Here is a 22,003-nt window from a genome sequence, read left to right as displayed (position 1 = left end):
GATGCTGGTTATGTCTATTTTACTACCATAAATTTCAAGTTAGGAGATAAGAAATATGTTATAACTAATTATCTGTTTCTTCAAAAATGTAAAAGTATAGAGTTCCATTTTTGACTACAAATACTAGTTTGTTAAAAAGTGATGATTTTACTTTTAATAATGGCAAATTACTTTTAATAATTTCCCCCATAAACTCTGGGGAAAATATTTAGAAACCACTATTTTGAAGATACTAGAGAACATATAAATATCTCTGTAGGTGTTGCTATACATGCTGTTGCAAATTTGGGTATATTAGGTACTTAGTGTGTACAGGCTCAGTTACTTCAGTCATGTCCGACTCTTTGCAACCCTATGGACTATAGCCCGCCAGCCTCCTCTATCTGTGGGGATTCTCCAGGGAAAGAATTCTGGAGTGGGTTGTCTTGCCCTCCTCCAGGGGATCTCTTCAACCCAACGATCAAATCCTCATCTCCTGCATTGCAGGTGGGTTCTTTACCACTAGTGCCACCTGGGAAGCCCTAGGTACTTCCTATCTAGTTTTAAATATTCTCTAATCTCATTCTTGATATGCTTTACAAAAGGTATTACTTATTTTCCAAATATGTGAGACTTTTCTTGATATCTACTTTTATTTCATGATTAAAGGGCACACTGTAGATTACTCCAACATTGTGGAACTTATTGAGATTTGTTTTGTGGTCAGAATGTGATATATCTTGATCATGTTCCATGTGCTTAAAACCACTACAATATTGTAAAGTAATTAGTCTCCAATTAAAATAAATTAATTAATTTACAAAAAAAAAAAAGAATCTATGTTCTGCTGTTCAGAATATTGTGGTACATAGATGTCAGTTAGGTGGAGCTAGTGGTAAAGAACCCGCCTGCCAATGTAGGAGACCAAAGGGACTCAGGTTTGATGTCTGGGTAAGGAAGATCCCCGGCAGGAGGGCATGGCAACCCCCTCCAGTATTCTTGCCTAGAGAATCCCATGGACAGAGGAGCCTGTTGAGCTACAGTCCTCAGAGTCACAAAGTTAGACATGACTGAAGTGATTTAACACATAGGTCAGGGTGATTGATAGTCACTTTTCCTTGATGAGTTTTGGTCTTGCTGTCCTATCAATTATATGATAAAGGTTGGAAAATATTCATCTGTACTTGCTACTTGTGGGATTAACAGAGTTAGTAGGTACAGTATACATTTATTCTTTTTATGCCTTCCTAATAAATCTACTATTTATTTTGCTATTATAAAATGTCCCTCTTTATTTCTGGTAATATGCAATATCTTGAAGATTGTCATTTTATGTAAATATAATACTTTGACTTTATGACTAATCTTGTGGGAAATAAAGCCCTCCAGCCCAAACCGAAAGAAAGGGTTTGGAGACAGGAGGTGCAGCAGGAAGAGAGGCTTTAATGACAGTCTTGTCAAGATCAGATGTCTGGTGGGCAGGCACACCCAGGGTGGTTACAACAAGCTATTTATCTCCTAGCATGCAAGTCTCTCTCCGAGTTCCTCATTAACTGAATACTATGGGGTGAACAATCTTCCCAGATGTTGCCTAGGTTTATTCTCTCCCTCTTCATGGGCTGACCCCTCTCTGACATCTTACTCCTTCTTTCCTACACACCTATTCGTATTCTTCTATTTTGAATTCACCAATAGAATGAGCCTGCCTGAAACCCTAGGCATCCTACCCTCCCTTTGTTTGCCTGGACTTTCTGGTTTTGTAATCCTTCTGGTTACTACATCAGTAAGCTGTTAGGCACAAGTTTAAGTTTAAGTTCAGTTCAGTTCAGTCACTCAGTCATGTCCGACTCTTTGCAACTCCATGGACTATAGCATGCCAGGCTTCCCTGTCCATCACCAACTCCTGGAGCTTGTTCAAACTCATGTCCATCAAGTCAGTGATGCCATCCAACTGTCTCATCCTCTGTCATCCCCAACTCCTGCCTTCAATCTTTCCCAGCATCAGGGTCTTTTCCAAGAAGTCAGTTCTTCATATCAGGTGGCCAAAGTACTGGAGTTTCAGCTTCAGCATCAGTCTGTCCAATGAATATTCAGGACTAATTTCCTTTAGGATTGACTGGTTTGATCTCTTTCCAGTCCAAGGGGCTCTCAAGAGTCTTCTCCAACATCACAGTTCAAAAGCATCAATTCTTCCACTCTCAGCTTTCTTTATAGTCCAACTCTCACATCCATACATGACTACTGGAAAAACCATAGCTTTGACTATATGGACCTTTGTCGGCAAAGTAATGTCTCTGCTTTTTAATGAGCTATCTAGGTTTGTCAAAGCTTTTCTTCCAAAGAGCAAGGGTCTTTTAATTTCAAGGCTGCAGTCAACATCTGCAGTGATTTTGGAGCCCAAGAAATAAAGTCTGTCACTGTTCCCATTGTTTCCCCATCTATTGGCCTTGAAGTGATGGGACTGGATGCCATGATTTTAGTTTTTTGAATGTTGAGTTTTAAGCCAACTTTTTCATTCTCCTCTTTCACTTTCATCAAGAGGATCTTTAGTTCCTCTTCTCTTTCTCCCATAGGGTGGTGTCATCTGTGTATCTGAGGTTATTAATTATTTCTCCCAGCAGTCTTGATTCCAACTTCTGCTTCATCCAGCCTGGTATTTCACATGATGTACTCTGCATATAAAGTTAAATAAGCAGGGTGACAATATACAGCCTTGATCTACTCCTTTCCCTATTTGGAACCAGTCCATTGTTCCATGTCTGGTTCTAACTGTTGCTTCTTGACCTGCATACAAGTTTGGCTGGTAGTAATTTCCACTCAAAGCCAGCCACCATTGAAAATGGACCACTTTAATTTTTTTGATTTCTTACAACCTTTGCATGAGATAATGTTCTTATCTACTTATTTGCAACCTTTGAGTGATTTCATGTAAAGGGAATCTTTCTCAAATATCTATAGTAAGGTACTAGATTTTTTTCCATCTAATCAAATTTCCCTTGAATTGGGAAAAATTTTAAGCAGAATTAAGAAAGCAGTAACGACAGAAGAAAACTGAAAATTAGAACCCATCAGAATTAGAAGTGTATGTCCATCAAAAGAATATTATTTAAAAATGAAAATGAAAGACATAGAATAGGAGAATACATTCGCAAAACATATATCTGTCAAAAGGTCTTGTATACAGTCTATATAAAAAAATTCCTGAAACTTAACAATAATAAAGGAATAATACAGTGAAACATAGTAAAGGTTGAAAGAAATACTTCATAAAGGAACATTTTTGAATAGCCAATTTACATATGAAAAAGTACTCAGCAGTTTTTGTCATCAGGGAAATAAAATTTAATGAAATGAAAATTAGAATTACAATAACTAAAAGTATATACCCTCTAGAATAGTTAAAATTAAAAAGGCAATCCAGACATTCCACTGTTAAAATTTAGTAGGGAAAAATGAAAGCACATATCCACAAAAACACTTATTCAAGCATTTTTTATTTATAATAACTCCAAATTAGGCGTGATGGTATTTTATATGTCAACTTGACTGGGCCATGGGCTGGCAAGATACAATGTTATCCTAGGTGTGTATGTAAGGCTGGTTTTGGATGAGATGAGCATTTCAATTGTTAAACTGAGTAAAGAGATAGCTCTTCCTAATGTAGATTGCCCTCATACAGTCTACTGAAGGCTGGACTAGAACAAAAGTAAGAGAGAATTGTCTGTTTTTGCCTGTCTTTGAGCTGAGTCATAAGTCTTCTGTCTTCAGACTCAGACTTAGACTGGAACTTACCCCAGGAGGCCTCCTAGTTCAGACTCAGACTGGAACTGTACCTTTGCTCCACTGGGTCTCCAGCTTGCCAACTTAAGATCAAGAGACTTCAGACTAGGAAAATCCAAAAGACAATCAACACAAGAATAGATAAGTATATTGTAGTATATTCACACTGTTGACTTAAAAAAGAAAACCAAAAAAAAAAAAAAGCACAGCATGAAAATCGTGAGTTAAGTTTTATTTGGGGCAAAAAGAGGACTGCAGCCTGGGAGACAGCATTTCGGAAAACTCTGAGAAACTGCTCCAAGGTGGTGAGGAAGGAGCTAGAATTTATAGCAGTTTTGCAATAAGGGCGTTTTTGTTTTTGTTTTTGTTTTTTGCAAGAAAGGCAACAAGGACCATCAAAAGATTGGTGGTAGTAGTTTAGTGGCTACATCATATCTGACTTTTGCAACCTCATGGACTGTAGCCCACCAGGCTCCTCTGTCCATGGGATTTCCCAGGCAAGAATACTGGAATGGGTTGTCATTTCCTTCTGTTAATTAAATAAAACTAGATATCCCAAGTAAAGGAATTTAGCACTTTTCTATGTATAGGAAGATGCAAAAATCTGGCCTTACTAAAATCATTGCTCTTGTTTGCAGCTCAGCTATCTGGAGCCAGTATCCTGTATTTTCCTAGCCTGAGTTTCCTTGGGGCTCACCTTAGGGAGTGGCTGCAGTCTTATGGCTGCTAGATGGCATGTATTATTTTCCTTCCTGAGTTTCTTCAGGGCTCACTGGCTTATATTGGAGGGCTGCAATAGCTGATGCTTGTGACATACTTATTTACTGATATGGCAGAAAATATTCCATTTCTCAATACAACAGAATACTACTCAACAATAAATTGGAATAAAGTACTGACATCACAACAGTATCAAAACAATGGATTAATTTTGTAATGCTGTCCTGATTGAGAGAAGCTGAACATAAGAGTATATACTATGTAATCCCATCCATGTGGAGTTCTAGAAGAGTTAAAACAATCTTTTAGTAAAGAAAATCAAAATCATAAAAGTCATTGTTTCCCTGGGGTTGGAGCAATTGACTGGGAAATGGTGTAAATGATTAGCATGTTCAGTATTCTGATAGGAATGTGGGTTATATTCACAGGTGTATACATTTTTAAAATTTCACTTAATATGTGTGCATTTTCTCACACACACATACATAAATGTGTGTGGATTAGTCAGATATGTCCAACCCTTTGCCACCCCATGAACTATAGCCCACCAGGCTCCTCTGTCTGTGGAATTCTCCAGGCAACAGTACTGGAATGGGTTGCCATTCCCTTCTCCAGGAGTTCTTCCCAACCCAGGGAAGGAACCCAGGTTTCCTGCACCTGCATACATAAGATTTGTCTATTTACTATTGTCAACATAAAATTAATCAGTTGATCTAAGAAAGAAAAGGAAAATTCTATTTGAGCCAAAGTGAAAGTTATAACCCAGGAACAGCGTTTCAGAAAACTCCAAGAACTGTTCTGTCCATTAGAGATCAAACACAGTTAAATAGTTCTTGAGACAAAGGGTTGTATATTAAATGACATAGTTTGCATACTCTGGATCTGTAAATACAAAATGGTGGTTCATCATGGCCGCTTACAAGATCAGAAAGGATGGAGTTATCTTGTTGGTACTAGGAAAATATTGATCATGGCTGAGCAGGTATTTCTGCCGGTGGGGATGTTTGGCTGATGTATAATGCAGCTATGCAGGGCACAGTAGAGGGGTAAGAGACCAAGAGAGAAAATATTTTATTTTTTCAGTTTTTTGAAATTACTTTTTTTTGGAGTATATCTGCTTTACAATGTTGTGTTAGTTTCTACTTTACAGCAAAGTGAATCAGCTCTGTAGATACATATATTCACTCTTTTGGGGATTTCCTGCCCATTTAGTTCACCGCTGAGCACTAAGTAGAGTTGCCTGAGCTATACAGAAGGTTCTCATTAGTTATCCATTTAATACATAGTATCAATAGTGTAAATAAATCAATCCCAATCTCCAAATTTATCCCACCCCCATTTTTCTCCCTTGGTGTTCATATGTTTTTTCTCTATGTCTGTGTCTCTGTTTGTTTTATAAATATGATCATCTATACTTTGTTTTTTAGATTTTACATATATGTCTTAATATAACATTTTTCTCTCTTTGACTTACGTCACTCTGAATGACAAACTCTAGGTCCATCCACATCATTACAAATGACCCAGTTTTGTTCCTTTTAATGGCTAAATAATGTTCCATTGTATATATGTACTACTACTTTACCCATTCACGTGTCAGACATTTAGGTTGCTTCAATGTCCTAACTTCTCTAGTGCATAGGGTTGCAAAGAGTTGGATACAACTGAGCGCCTGGGCACAGACACTCATGTCCTAATTATTGTAAATAGTGGTACAGTGAACATTGTCATGCATGTGCATTTTTGAAATATGATTTTCTCTGGGTGTATGCCGAGGAGTGGGGTTGCTTTCATTTGGAAGTTCTATTTTTTGTTTCTTAAGGAACCTCCATGCTGTTCTCCATAGCAGCTCTATCAATTTACATTCCCAACAACAGTGCAAGGTGATTCCCTTTCCTCCACACTCTCTCTCATGTTTATTGTTTATAGATATTTTTATGGCCATTCTGACAGGTGTGAAGTGATACCTCATTAGTTTTGATTTGCATTTCTCTAATAATTAGTGATGTTGAGCATCTTTTCATGCATCTGTTGGCCATCTGAATGTCTTCTTTGCAGAAATGTCTATTTCAGTTTTCTCTCCCTCTCTTTTTTTTTTTTTTTGATTAGGTTGTTGGGGATTTTTTTTTTATATTGAGCTGTATGAGACGCCTATATATTTTAGAGATTAATCCTTTGTCAGTTGCTTCATTTGCAAATAGTTTCTCCCATTCTGCGGGCTGTCTCTTTGTCTAGTTTATTGTTTCCTTTGCTGTGCAAAAGCTTTTAAGTTTAATTTCATGCCATTTGTTTATTTTTGTTTTTATTTTCATTAATCTAGGAATTGTATCAAAAAAGATGCTGCTGTGATTTATATCAAAGACTGTTTTGCCTATGTTTTCCTCTAATAGTTTTATAGTGTCTGGCCTTACATCCAAGTCTTTAATCCATTTTAAGTTTATCTTGTATGTGGTGTTAGGAAGTGTTCTAATTTCATATTTTTACATGTTGCTGTCCAGTTTTCCCAGCACCAATTATTGAAGAGGTTTTTTTCCTCCATTGTATATTCTTGCCTCCTTTGTCATAGATTAAGTGACTATTTGTGTGTGGGTTTATCTCTGGGCTTTTAATCCAATTCCATTGGTCTATATTTCTGTTTTTGTGCCAGTGCCATACTGTTTTGATTACTCTAGCTTTGTAGCATAGTCAGAAGTCAGGGAGCCTTATTCTTCCAGCTGTTTTTCCTTCCCAAGATTGCTTTGGCTATTCAGGATCTTTTGTGCTTCCACACAAATTGTAAAATTTTATGTTCTAGTTCTGTGAAAAATGCCATTGGTAATTGGATAAGGACTGCATTGAATCTGTAGATTGCTTTGAGTAGTATAGTCAGATTTTTAAAAATTTTCCTTGATTTACCTTAGAATATTAATTTTTATCACTACATACAAAACATATTAATATATAACAGCACATTGCCTATAAAATGACTATAAAAATTAGTCAATTTAAAGATAAAACAGAAAGAATTACTGTTGCAAGAAAAGGGACTCATTTCCAGGGCCCAAGAGTAGGTTCTTGTCTAATACTCAGAAATGCATTGTCTGAAGAGACACATATGCTGACAAAGCAAGAGACTTTATTGGGAAGGGGCGCCCAGGCAGAAAGCTGCAGGGTGGGGAAACAGGAGAACTGCTCTGCCATGTGGCTCACAGTCTTGAGTTTTATAGTAATTGGGTTAGTTTTTGAGTTGTTTCTGGCCAATCACTCTGATTCAGGGTCCTTCCTGGAGGTGCACGCATCACTCAGACAAGATGGATTCCAGTGAGAAGGATTCTGGGAGGTTGGTAGGACATCTGGACTGGAGTTTTTTCTTTCCTTTTGACATTTTCCAAATTTTTCTGGTTGTGGTAGCTTGTTATTTCTGCATTCCTTACCAGGACCTCCTGTTTAACATAACATACACAAGTGGTTATTATGGTGTCTGGGCAGGGCAGGAGGTTTCAATCACTGGTTCTCCTAACAAAACCTCTAACAAAAGAAAGCAAGTAGTATTCAATAATTTCTTTATTAGAAGATGATATGAAACAGCATTTGTGTAGCTTTGACTATTTTAAAAAGAACTCTCATTTAACTCTTATAAACCCTTTTATAGTTTCTTTTTTATGGATCAAATTTTAGCATCCTAAGTATCAGGAGACTTGGATTCTAATTTAGGATTTGTCTGCATTCATCATTATAATATTCCTGAAGTCATTTCACCTTTCTTGGGCTTTTACTTGTTTTTGTTTAAAACCCAAGATCAGGATTTCCCAAATTAAGTTTTTAGCGATGAAGATTTCAGGAAAACATAAAAGAGTTACATTTTTTAAAAAGAGATGTTTTGAGTTAAATACATTTGAAGGGATGGATAAAAAAAAAGCTGGTTTTATTTAATTTCAGGCCTTCTCAGAACACTTAATTCAGTAATAAAAGTGAATCTAATTTACTTTAAATCAATTAAATCAATTTAAATCAATTTTAAGTAATTTGCACATTTATTTATTCAATCATTATGTTACAAGATTTAAACATTCTTTTGAATAAGTTGCTTTTGTCATTTTATAAATGAGGAAGTTGAGGGAAATAGAGGTAAAATACTTGTGGAAGAGCACAGAGTTAGAGTTGGGATTTGAACATAAGTAATTATTCTCTGTGAGTCTGTGACTGTGAGCCGCATGTTTCACAGCAGATTTGGCAAGAAGCAGAAATAATAATAAATATCAAATAGGGAGAAATGAGAAAGCCTTGCTAACCTTGGAAGGAAAACCAGCTTCATCTAGTCAAAGGGGAAATGTTTTTTAATAGTTAAACAGATTTCTGTTGTCAAGGAGGAAGAAAATATTCCTCTACCTTTCCTAGTTTCCTCTGGTTGGTCTAAAAGTTATTAGGTTAATAGGAGAAAATAACATGTAGTTTCATATTCATGGGAAACCCCACATACATGAGAGGTTCAAAGACAGAAAGATAAAATGAGGTCTATATTCCATCCAGAGCTACAAAATAGGATAGGGGTCTAGGGCTTCCAAGGACAGAGAGTCATTCACAGGACAATAAGAAGAGTAGGTATTAGGTTGTTAGATGTTTGCTCTGCCATATAGATGGGGCCATTTGGATAAAATTATTCTCTGGGAATAACTCTTTTCTAGAAAAAGATATCCCAATTTAAATTCTTCTAGGTAGTTTCTTTTGAGCCTTCAGGGTCTCCATTACCTTTAGCTCAAAATAATCCTCACTCAAGAGTGACACATTTTGAGGAGGCTTTTTCTGAACCCCTACACTGTCAAGGGTTGATGATAAACAATAAATTCAGGAAAAATCTTGAACATATACTAAGACCTACTAATCAGACAATATGAATTCTGGAGATCCAGATAAAAGGTTTAGGACTGAAAGGGGATACCACAGGGGATGGCTCCCATCAGGGGACATCAAAAGCAGAATGTGATGAGAGTTTGGGGAATAATGGATGATGAAGGAAGCTTGGCCCCTGGGAGGTGATTGGTGAAAAATGTTGACGATGCCTGGGGTAGATGGTTCAGAGGAACTCTAAAAGGAGTAGGCAGCCACATCTGGAAAGTGGATTCAGAAGCCTTTGTTCAGTGAGGTGGTAGCAGCTAGTTTCTTTAGGCCAAATGCAGCAGGGAAAGGCCAGCTGCCCCCTCAGGCTGTGCCAGGAGGATGGAGAAGACACAGATGATACCATTTGAGAAACAGAGTATTGAAAGGGCAAAATGAAAAGGATACAAATATTTTGGCTGACAAAGCAGAGCTGGTTCAGAAGGAAAACAATAAAAATAGCTTCCCTCACTAGAGACAGGTTTTTCATATTCCAATGCTGCAAGAGTCAGCTGCTGAAAAGGAAATATTTTTGTGATGAACTCGGAGGGCAAACAAGGTCACACAGTTTTCTTAATTATTCAGAAAGCATGAGAGAGAACTTGATAAATAAGAATGAAGAAAATTACTGAAAGAGCTAGAATTCTTGTCAGGCTGAGTTGGGGGAGGGGGGCATAGAAACATAGCTATTGATTATTCAGACTTAATGTATTGTTGATAGGAATTCCAAATTTCCTAGCATTTCGGACTGAATTTCTCATAAAGGGAAAGGAGAGACATGATGAGAGAGCTGGAGGCTGGGGCAGAGTTGTCCCCTCTGTCTTATTCTCTCTAGAACCTACTTTGCTGAAGAAGAGGACCCCTTCCAGGGTCCAAGCATGGGCCCTTGTCTAACACTGAGAAATGTTGTCTAACACTGAGAAATGAACTGTCTGAGGAGACACAGGTGCTGACAAAGCAAAAGATTTTATTGGAAACGGGCGCTTGGGTAGAGAGAAGCAGGGTAAGGGAACCCAGGAAAACTGCTCTGCCATCTGGCTCGAAGTCTCAGGTTTTATGATAATGGGGTTGGTATCTAGGTTGTCTCTGGTCAGTTATCTTGCTTAGCCTGTATTTGGTTTGACTCAGGATTCTTCTTGGTGGTGTGCATATCTTTCAGCCAAGATGGAGTCCAGAGAGAAGGATTCTGGGATGTTGGCAGAAGATATGTACTGATGGCTCCTCCTTCCTTTTGGCCCCTTCTGAATTCTCCCAGTTAGTTTCCTTATTATCAGCTCTTGTGAGATAATTCATGCAACTCATGCCTGGGCATGGCAGCAGTTTCAGTCAATGATTCCCTAACAGTTTGGATCAATAGAGATAACGGTTTCTTCAATCAGCTGTAGGTTGAGTACAAGATTCTTGTTGTTGTTGTTGTTGTTCAGTAGCTAAATCATACCTGACTCTTTGTGACCCCATGAACTGCAGCATGCCAGGCTTCCCTGTCCTTCACTATCTCCCAGATTTGCTCAAACTCATGTCCATTGAGTCGGTGATGCCATCCAACCATCTCATCCTCTGTCATTCACTTCTCCTCCTGCCTTCAATCTTTCCCAGCATGAAGGTCTTTTCCAGTGAGTCAAGTCTTGTAATCAGGAGGCCAAAATATTGGAGATTCATCTTCAGCATCAGTTCTTCCAATGAATATTCAGGGTTGATTTCCTTTGGGCTCTACATTAATTTGGACTTTTCCTGAAAATCCTTTCTAGGCCCAGGTTGATCTGGAAACCTCTGAAACTCAACCATTTCTCCCCAAATTCTTCCAGAGTGGTGAAGTATTAAGGCGTTTGGATCTTTTGAAACTCTATGGATTAAATTTAAGCATGCTTATACCGTTGAAACAGTTGAATCCCCCTGAGTTCTCCTGCTAAATTTATGGTTAAACTTTGTATCCAAAAGCTTATTTCCTTTCTTCTCCTGCCCCTGTTCCCTCAGGATTGAGGAATATCAGGGAAAAGGAGTAGCTGAAACTGAGCAAGACCCTGTGGGGCCCTTCTGGGTACAAAAGCCCCTCCATATCCCCTGTTTCTTGTTTGTATAAAAAAGTTTTATTCTTCTAGGCCTTTTCCCAACCAAGCTCCAAAGAGCAGGCACAAGTAGTCACTGATTATGGCAAGTGAAGGCATGCAGAAACAAAGAAAAAGCAATTCAACAAGAAAAGTAATGACAATAGCTCAGCAATAAAGCAAAGTCTTAGTTCCTCCTCAAGGAATATACATAACAATCTGACACATATCTTTGAGTTGTTCCTCAGGAACTAAGACCGCCCCCTACCCCCACTCAGATGGAGGATGATAATGGCAAGCTGAGCACTAACATTAGATCTCAGGCTGATCAGAAACAGAAACTAGATGATTAAGTTTCCTGAAAACTATCCTGTTGTCTCACTACCAGTCAATCAGAAGAAAGTTATGCACCCTGGCACCCTGCAGCCCTCACCCCCAAATGCTGCCTTTAACAACCTTCCTTGAAAGCCACTGTGGAGTTTGTTTGTTTGTTTGTTTTAATCATGAACTGCCTGCCCATACTCCTTGCTTAGCGCCCTGAAAATAAATACGATACTTCCCTTCACCACCACTCAGTGTCAGTAAATTTGCTTTGCTGCACATTGGGAGTGACCCAAGTTTGGTTTGGTAATAGTGCCCCTTAACTGTCAGAAGCATTACAGTGGAATCTGGATTTTTTTTTTTAATCAATTTCCTGCCTTTAAATACCAATATTTTAAAAAATAAGAATGGTACGAAACATACTGATATTGACTTTCAGAAAGTTAATGCCCTAAATATGTTTTATAGGATTTGATACTTTGTAGGAAATCCGTTTTCAAACAGTGAAACACCTTCAAAATTACTTTAAACCTCCAAGCACATTTCTTCAAATGGAAGAGATGCAAATTTTTTAAAAAATTGAGTTCAATCTATATGTTAGCAGAAAAGCATAAGAAACTAAAACGATGTGACTGAAATTGATGAATAACTTTTATTTTTAATCTAAGAAGGCTGATAGGGAAAGATGGATTGAGAGTGAACAGAAACAAGTTAAAAGGGTAATTAGAGATGGGAAAAGAAATATATGTCATTCAGACCAGATTCTTGCTGAGGAAATGTATTTGAAATGTATGTGAAAGAAAAGTAGCCCTAGTAAAGTTGAAGAGTGGAGAATTAAAGAGAAGTTATCAGGAAATGGAGGATTTTATATCACTATTTCCCTTTTACATTTAATGTGAAGTAAGAAAAAAGAGAGCTGCCTTGGGCATAGAGCATATTTCTTAGAGATGCTGTGGAATAGACCATTGTAAAAAAAAAAAATGGAACATCCTAAGGCAAAGCAAGTATAAATACCAAGTCCAAATAACTGTGATTCATGACTCTGAAAGGACAAGAGAATAGGAAGAACAAGTCATGCTTTGAATTAATTCCTTTACCATATCTCAGAAGCTGGATGAATATGTTACCTGGCTCTTTTAAAGTGGAAAATGTTAACCACAGGAAAAGTATTCCTAATTGGCTTATGAGATGGGGAAGATGAAATTGCTAATTGGAAATGGAGTTTGTGAATTTGGTGAAGTTAGAAGGAATCTCAGGGTGTTGCTAGAGAGAAGATAAGGGAAAGAAATGGTACAGGTAGAAACTAATCAAGATCTCCCTAAAAATCATACAATTTTACCACTGCAAAGTGCTTTAGAACTTATTTACTCCAGTGTCATTTTTCAAATGAGGGAGCATTTTTCAAATTAGTTCAGGAGTCTAATCTGTTTCCTCAGACTCAGCTCATTGGCCTCTAGCCACTCTACCTTCCTTTCTTTTTCATTCTGGCATCTTTGCAGGTTGAAACAGGGTGCTTTGTGCATGAAGATGCCTAGAAACCTTAGTTGGAGGATGGGTTTTCTAAAACCTAACTCTCAGCCCCTCTGGTTTCTGTTCGTCAGAGAGAAGTCTAAACTAAATTAATTTAAATAGAATAAATCCCCAAATTCAGTTTCTTAGTTATAATAGCCACATTTTGAGCACTCACTAAGCCACATGTGGATAATGGTTACCATGTTTAACAGTGTAGATAAAGATCATTCCTATTATTTCTGTTATATTTATTTTTAGATTCCACATATAAGTGATAACATACTGTATTTGTCTTTCTCTGTCTGACTTATCTCACTAAGCATGATATCCTCCAGGTTCATCCATGTTTTTTTTTTTTTTTTTTTTTTTTAATTTATTTTTTTTTTTATTTTTATTTTTTTTTTTCATCCATGTTTTTGAACGGCAAAATATAACATTTTTATGGCTGAGTAGTATTCCATTGTGTGTGTGTGTGTGTGTGTGTGTGTGTGTGTGTATTTAAATTACTGTGTTTTCATCTTAAGAAAAAAAAGTGTGAATTTTTCTTCTTTCCCACTTTCAAAAGCATTTGCTCTTTTTTAAAGTCCTAGTTATTTTTCTGTTGTCTTTTAAATAATGATTAGATTATCTCAGTGATGATAAAATCCTTATATGTTCAGTTTTCTTCAAGGAAAAGCATATGGGGTAAGATTTAGGGTGAGGACCAAACAGAGATAGAAATAAAGATCTGACTGAAAATTTTGGAGTTTAATTTAACACATCGAGGTTAAATTAAACTTGAAGAGGCTCTGATCTCACAGTGCCATATTAATGGTTTATATTTATTTCTCAAACCAGCAATTTTAATTAGGTAAAAGCATAGGCAGGGATGTTCACTTATACCCATGCAGGTAATTGGCAATCCAGCTAGCCAAATAACCTGCAAAATTCTGGAATAGTAAGCCCTTGACCCAAAACATTTGGAAGATACAGGACTCTGGAAAATTGGCTTAAAGGCAGCTTTTAGCTAAAACTACAATCAGATACTTTGAGAGGCTCTTTTTCTTCTTTTCCACTCATCCATCTGACATACACCATCTGTCAGATCATGCTGGGTCACCTCTGTCAGCCTTCCACTCATCTTGAAAGAGACAGAGCTTTTGAAGGTTTTTTATTACTTGTGAATTTCCCCATGAAAATGCAGAGGATTTCTTACTGGTTCAACATTTCTATCTATAGTAAATGGGGAGCTAGTGTCAATCCACAGGATATCTATTCTCTTAGGCTAACCAATACGTAAGATTGATCACTGACATATCCTATGGACCTGTTCTGTGGTCTATACTATTGCTTCTCAGACTTTAATATGCATAGGAATTTCTTGGGGATCCTATTAAAGTGCAGATTCTGATTCAGTAAATCTAGGGTGGAGCCTCAGATTCTGCATTCTCCCAGGTGACACTGATGCTGCTTTACAGTGGACCATATTTTCAGTAGTAAGAGTTATAACAAACAAAAACAACCAATAACAATCATATATTTTTCTGCTGTTTACAATATATTTTTGTATGTATTATCTCACTTAGGACAAACAATACTGTGAAGTTAGACAGATGTTATGGCTATATATTGCTGTGTAACATATGTGTGCTAAGTCATTTCAACTGTGTCTGACCTTTTGTGACCCCGTAGACTGTAGCCAGCCAGGCTCCTCTGTCCATGGGACTCTCCAGGCAAGAATACTGGAGTGGGTTGTCATGCCCTCCTCCAGGGAATCTTTCTAACCCAAGGATCAGACCCATGTGTCCTTCATCTCCTGCATTGTGGGCGGATTCTTTACCCATTGAGCTACCTGGGAAGCCGTGTAACATACTAACCCAAAATTAAATGCCTTAAAATTAATGACATTTATTTTGATCAGAGACTTAATTTTGAACAGATCTCAGTGGGCATGGTGTGTTTCATCTCTATAAGACATCATTGGGAGCAGCTCAGATCCGGGAGAATGGAGTCACCTAAAGACTTTTTCCTTCCACCTTAGCTGGCACTGTGGCCTAGCCATCTGCACATGGCCTTTCTGTGTGGCCTCTTGACTTCTCCACAGCATAGTGGCTGATGTCTAAGAGTGAAAATCTCATGAAAACCAGGTGGAAACTAAATAAGCTTTTATCAGTTGCCTCAGAAGTAACATACATTCACTTGTGCCATAGTTACAGACCTGACCATGTTTAAGGAGGAGAAATACAGGGACCACTTCTCAATCAAAGGGAGTCAACACTGAATTTTAAAAAGAGCTTGGGCAGTAGGATATATTGGTTTGCCTGCCTTCGGGAAATGCAATGTTGCAACAAGTAATTTGATTCACCTGTACTGATGAATATGACTGATGGTCAATAGGAAGATCTCTCACTATAAAATTCAGTGTAAATATGTTGTTTGTATTTTTCTTTTTTTACATGTAGAACAGCATGCATAGGTATGTATTGCATTGTGTAGCATTTAAGAATGTAGGTTTGGGTCCAAGATTTCCTATTTTTCAATATGTGACATTAGATTAGATTCTTCATTTTTGTTATCTTTGTTTTCCTTGTTAGTAAAATGAGGCTTTTTCTGTCTTAAATAGTTCTTTGCAGGCTTAAATGAATTAAGATTTATAAATCACTAAGTCTCCTGCCTGGCAGATAATAAGTACTTAAGAAATGATGACTTTTTTATCACCACCATCATTTTCATTGCTATTACCATTAGGAAAATAAATACTTTTTTTTTTCTTTTTCATTAAGATAAATTCATCTTTGTTTGTTTTGCCAGTGCCCTTTATTTCATTACGATCGAATGGTATTACTAACTTAGAAAATTTTGACATTGGTTATTATGAGCTAACTACTTCAGAAAGGAAAAAAATATGAGAGCTTAAATGTTTTTGAGTCATATTTGCTGTGTATGGAGTTTTAGAGAAAATGCATTTTTTAGTTTACTCCAAGATGCACATCTGTGCATTCATGCATTGATTTAGCTCATGGTTCTTGATGATGAGGATCATCATGTTGTTCCTTTATTCCTGACAGCACCTAGTGAATGATCTGCATAGATCCAGTGATCAGTAGATGTTTATAGACGTATGTAATTAATTTTCAATTGCTTCTCATTCTTGCTTTTTATGGAGGAACTATATAGCAATCTTACGTAAAGAAATTAACATAAGGGATAATTTCCATAATTACTAAAAATCTCATTTTTCTCTCCACTGCAGTGAGGTTGTGTCTCACTGGTTATCTGATATTTTAATTAATATCAGATAACTGCTCTTAACTGAGCCAGTGAGTGAAGAAGGGTTCAACCAACGCACAGAGAACAGAACACACATTTGAGTGAAGACACTGGCTCATCCTTTGTCCACAAATTGTTCAGTGTCATCCAGGAGCTACTGATAGAAAATTATTTAAATGCAACATTTCTTGATATAAAATGGGAAGTGGTGGTATAGGTGTTAGTGAATGCAAGGTCTTGTGCCTGACACATAGTGAGGCCAAACAATACCAAAATGTAGGAGTTTGAAACAGAGAAAGGTTTATTGCAGTGCCACCAGAACACTGGTGACTTATGCTCAAAAGGAACCCATGAACCTTCCTAACGGTTTCAGCAAAGCACTCTTAAAGGCAAGCTGAAAGAGGGGCATGTTTTGTTGTTGCAAACTTCTTGGTATTGAAATCCTTTGTTCTTGCAGGTGTCCATGTCAGTTAGGTCACAATGTTACTGTAAACCTCGAACAAAATAAACATTATTCTCTGTTCTATAAAATTTTATCTCTATATGAATGGACTCTAAAATCAGAACGCTAACAAGAGGCTATCCTGTGTATTTCAATCTATCGGCAGCATTCTCTTATAAAAGGTGCAGGACCAGCATGACCAAGCACAGGCTGCAAAGCACAAAAGTTAAAGGAACAGATCTAATACGGAGTCAGATTTGTCCTACCCTAATTACATAGGGAGAATTTGCAATGTGTATATACCTTAAAAATATCTCATTTGATGATGAATTCATTGTGACATAGGCATTTCTGTTATGAGTTATTTTGGTCTGGTCTGTGATATTTTCACACTTACTCCTAAGCAAAGTATATTGCTTCCGAAGAATAAAAACAAAAATGACTTCACCTTTGCCATATACAAACACACATATAAATATATTCAAAATTGAAAACAACAGAGAGAAATTTTTTTTTAAATGTCAGTAACTTGTTCTATATGCTAATGTATTGTGATATTAAAAAGCACCTCTAAGCAAGCCAATCTGATCATATGGACCACAGCCTTATCTAAGTGAATGAAACTACGAGCCATGCTGTATAGGGCCACCCAAGACAGACAGGTCATGGTGGAGAGTTCTGACACAACATGGTCCACTGGAGAAGGTAATGGCAAACCACTTTAGTATTCTTGCCTTGGAGAACCCCATGAACAGTATGAAAAGGCAAAAAGATAGGACACTGAAAGATGAACTCCCCAGGTCGGTAGGTGCCCAATATGCTACTGGAAAACAGTGGAGAAATTACTCCAGAAAGAAGAAAGAGATGGAGCCAAAGTAAAAGCAACACCCAGTTATGGATGTGACTGGTGATGGAAGTAAAATCCGATGCTGTAAAGAGCAGTATCGCATAGGAACCTGGAATGTTAGATCCATGAATCAAGGCAAATTGGAAGTGGTCAAACAGGAGATGACAAGAGTGAACATCGGCATTTTAGGAATCTAAAATGGACTGGAACAGGTGAATTTAAGTCAGATGACCATTACATCTACTACTGTGGACAAGAATCCCTTAGAAGAAATGGAGTAGCCATGACAGTCAACAAAAGTGTTCAAAATGCATTACTTGAATGCAATCTTAAAAATGGCAGAATGATCTCTGTTGGTTTCCAAGGCAAACAATTTAATATCAAAATAATCCAAGTCTATGCCCCAACCAGTAATGCTGAAGAAGCTGAAGTTAAATGGTTATATGAAGACCTACAAGACCTTCTAGAACTAAAACCCCAAAAAGATGTCCTTTTCATTATAGGGGACTGGAATCCAAAAGTAGGAAGTCAAGAAATACCTGGAGGAACAGGCAAATTTGGCCTTAGATTATAGAAAGAAGGAAGCGAAGGCTAATAGAGTTCTGCCAAGAGAACACACTGGTCAGAGCAAACACCCTCTTCCAACAACACAAGAGAAGACTCTACACATGGACATCACCAGATGGTCAACACCGAAATCAGATTGATTATATTCTCTGCAGCCAAAGATGGAGAAGCTCTATACAGTCAGCAAAAACAAAATCTAGAGCTGAGTGTGGCTCAGATCATGAACTCCTTATTGCAAAATTCAGTCTTAAACTGAAGAAAATAGGGAAAATCGCTAGACCATTTATGTATGACCTAAATGAAATCACTTATGATTATACAGTGGAAGTGATAAATAGATTCAAGGGATTAGATCTCATAGACAGAATGCCTGAAGAACTATGGACTGAGGTTTGTGACATTGTACAGGAGGCAGTGATCAAGACTATCCTCAAGGAAAAGAAATACAAAAAGGCAAAATGGTTGTTTGAGGAGGCCTTACAAATAGCTGTGAAAAGAAGAGAAGCAAAAGGCAAATGAGAAAAGGAAAGATAAACCCAATTGAACGGAGAGTTTCAAAGAATAGCAAGGAGAGATAAGAAAGCCTTCTTCAACAATCAATGCAAAGAAATAGAGGAAAATAATAGAATAGGAAAGGCTAGAGATCTCTTCAAGAAAATTAGAGATACCAAGGGAACATTTCATGCAAAGATGGATACAATTAAGGACAGAAATGGTATGGACCTCACAGAACCAGAAGATATTAAGAAGAGGCAGCAGTAATATACAGAAGAACTATACAAAACAGATCTTCACGACCCAGATAATCACGATGGGGTGATTATTCACCTAGAGCCAGACATCCTGAAATGCGAAGTCAAGTGAACCTTAGGAAGTATCACTATGAACAAAGCTAGTGAAGGTGATGGAATTCCAGTTGAGCTATTTCAAATACTAAAAGATGATGCTGTGAAAGTGCTGCACTCAGTATGACAGCAAATTTGGAAAACTCAGCAGTGGCCACAGGACTGGAAAATGTCAGTTTTCATTCCAATCCCAAAGAAAGGTAATGCCAGACAATGTTCAAACTACCTCACAATTACACTCATCTCACACAGTAGCAAAGTAATGCTCAAAATTTCCCAAGTCAGGCTTCAACAGTATGTGAACCGTGAAATTCCAGATGTTCAAACTGGATTTAGAAAAGGCAGAGGAACCAGAAATCAAATTGCCAACATCCGCTGGATCATTGAAAAAGCGAGAGAGTTCAAGAAACACATCTTTTTCTGCTTTATTGACCTTTACAAAGCCTTTGTTGTGGACCACAACAAGCTGTGGGAAATTCTTAAAGAGATGGGAATACCAGAACACCTGACCTGCCTCTTGAGAAATATGTATGCAGGTCAGGAAGCAACAGTTAGAACTGGACATGGAACCAACAGACTGATTGCAAATCGGGAAAGGAGTACATCAAGACTGTATATTGTGACCCTGCTTAATTAACTTATATACAGAGTAAATCATGAGAAACACTGGACTGAATGAAGCACAAGCTGGAATCAAGATTGCTGGGAGAAATATCAATAACCTCAGATATGCATATCACAACACCCTTATGGCAGAAAGCGAGGAAGAACTAAGGAGCCTCTTAAGGAAGGTAAAAGAGGAGTGTGAAAAAGTTGGCTTAAAACTCAACAATTCAATGTTCAGAAAACTAAGATCATGACACATGGTCCCATCACTTCATGGCAAATAATGGGGAAACAGTAGAAACAGTGACAGACTTTATTTTGGGGGGCTCCAAAATCACTGCAGATGGTGACTGCAGCCATGAAATTAAAAGACGCTCCATGGAAGAAAAGTTATGACCAACCTAGACAGCATATTAAAAAGCAGAGACATTGCTTTACCAACAAAGGTCCTTCTAGTCAAAGCTATGGTTTTTCCAGTAGTCATGTATGGATGTGAGAGTTGGACTATAAAGAAAGTTGAGTGTCGAAGAATTGATGCTTTTGAACTGCGGTGCTGGAGAAGACTCTTGAGAGTCCCTTGGTCAGCAAGGAGATCCAACCAGTCCATCCTAAAGGAGATCAGTCCTGGGTGTTCGTTGGAAGGACTGATGCTGAAGCTGAAACTCCAATACTCTGGCCACCTGATGCAAAGAACTGACCCATATTAAAAGACCTTGATGCTGGGAAAGATTGAAGGCAGGAGGAGAAGGGGATGACAGAGGATGAGATGGTTGAATGGCATCACTGACTCAATGGTCATAAGTTTGAGTAGACTCCAGGAGTTGGTGATGGACAGGGAGGCCTGGCGTGCGGCAGTCCATGGAGTTGCAAAGATTCAGACGTGACTGAATGACTGAACTGAACTGAACTGAAGCCAGCCACTTTAGCATGAGATTCCCACAATACCCCGTAATGGACTAGATACATTGGTGCTGGCCTATTTGATGGTATCCTATTTTCCCATCCAGTGTCACATTTTGTAGAAAAGAAAATAGTTGTTTCTGACACATTACAGGAGAGTATGAATGATATATCAAATTTTTTGCTCGTCTCACATCAGCAGTTTCACTGCCCTCTCTCTCAGAACAATATACTTAGACATTATTTAGTTTCTCTTCAAATCTAGATAAGCAAATCTAAAAATCCCCCAAAGCAATATAGCTTTATTCTTCTTTTCACCATATGTTTTCTATATACAACCAAGCTAAATATCAAGTTAATACCAGTATTCTCATAAAAATTAAAGACATTTTAAAATAGTCACTTCACAATTTTTTGAAATGATATATTATTTATTACAAAACCTCCATCGCTCCCTTCCACATTATTTCTTTCATTTCATTATTTTAAGTTTATAGTTAAATATGTATAGCTTCTAAGTCTGTCTTTCTTAAAGTGTATTCTAATGAAAACAGATGGCATTTTTACATTAATTCATGTTGCTTGAAAAAAGAATTTGTGAATTAGGAAGCATGAAGGGCTAGGCTAAAAGTAAATGAATAAACATAAGCAGAATTTTTGAGGCTTTGATGTCCTACAGTGCAGTGAGAATCTCCTAGAGATTCTCTCCCTTACCATGGCAACCTGGCCCTTTCCTCCACTTTCTACTGAAACTGTTTTTGGGAAGGCCACTAGTGGCTCCCAACCTGACAAATTCAGGGTATTTCTTTTTTATGTCTTTATTGGAATTCTATTAAGTTGACACTATTTGTCACTCTTCAATACTAAAATTTTCTATTGCAGTCAGTCCTTAATATCAAACTCTTTCGATTAGATTGTACCTTACCATACTAGGTCTTAACTGTGTGTGGCTTACCCTTCTTTACTTTCCATGTTTTAACCATGTCCATCTTTCTCATGAACTCTGCTTGTGTTCACCACTAACTAGAGCTATTGCTCAAGGCTATTTCCTCAGACTACTTAGTTTCTTGTTCTAGACTCCTGCATTTTTTCATATGCTGTAACTTCAATATCAAGTCACTGCTAATACCTTGATTTTAAATCTAGCAATCTTAGTTACAACTCACATTTGTACTCAGCTTCAAAATCAGCTACCTGTGAAACATCTCTATCTAGACATATCACAGAATCTCAAATTTGACCTGTCTAGAAATGAATCAATAAGCACTACCTCATTCTTCAGGTCAGTTTGGTCACTTAGTCATGCCCAACTCTTTGCGACCCCATGGACTGCAGC

The 22,003-nt window shown here is 37.5% G+C and overlaps 1 long non-coding RNA gene across 1 annotated transcript in view; it reads right to left on the bottom strand.

The window, feature by feature from the left end:
• Positions 1–7,851: 7,851 nt before the first annotated feature.
• LOC145545351 (uncharacterized) overlaps positions 7,852–22,003 on the bottom strand; it is a 135,411-nt gene continuing 121,259 nt past the window's right edge. Inside the window, exon 5 of the long non-coding RNA XR_014082018.1 lies at positions 7,852–7,901. This is a non-coding gene — a long non-coding RNA (uncharacterized LOC145545351). The remainder of the gene's footprint in view (positions 7,902–22,003) is intronic.

This window comes from Giraffa tippelskirchi, chromosome 4, assembly GCF_054371585.1.
Source record: "Giraffa tippelskirchi isolate mGirTip1 chromosome 4, T2T-mGirTip1v1.2.pri, whole genome shotgun sequence".
In the NCBI taxonomy this organism is placed as follows: Eukaryota; Metazoa; Chordata; class Mammalia; order Artiodactyla; family Giraffidae; genus Giraffa; species Giraffa tippelskirchi.
Note: the sequence above shows the minus strand (reverse complement) of the source record. Positions and strands in the feature narration are given on the sequence as shown.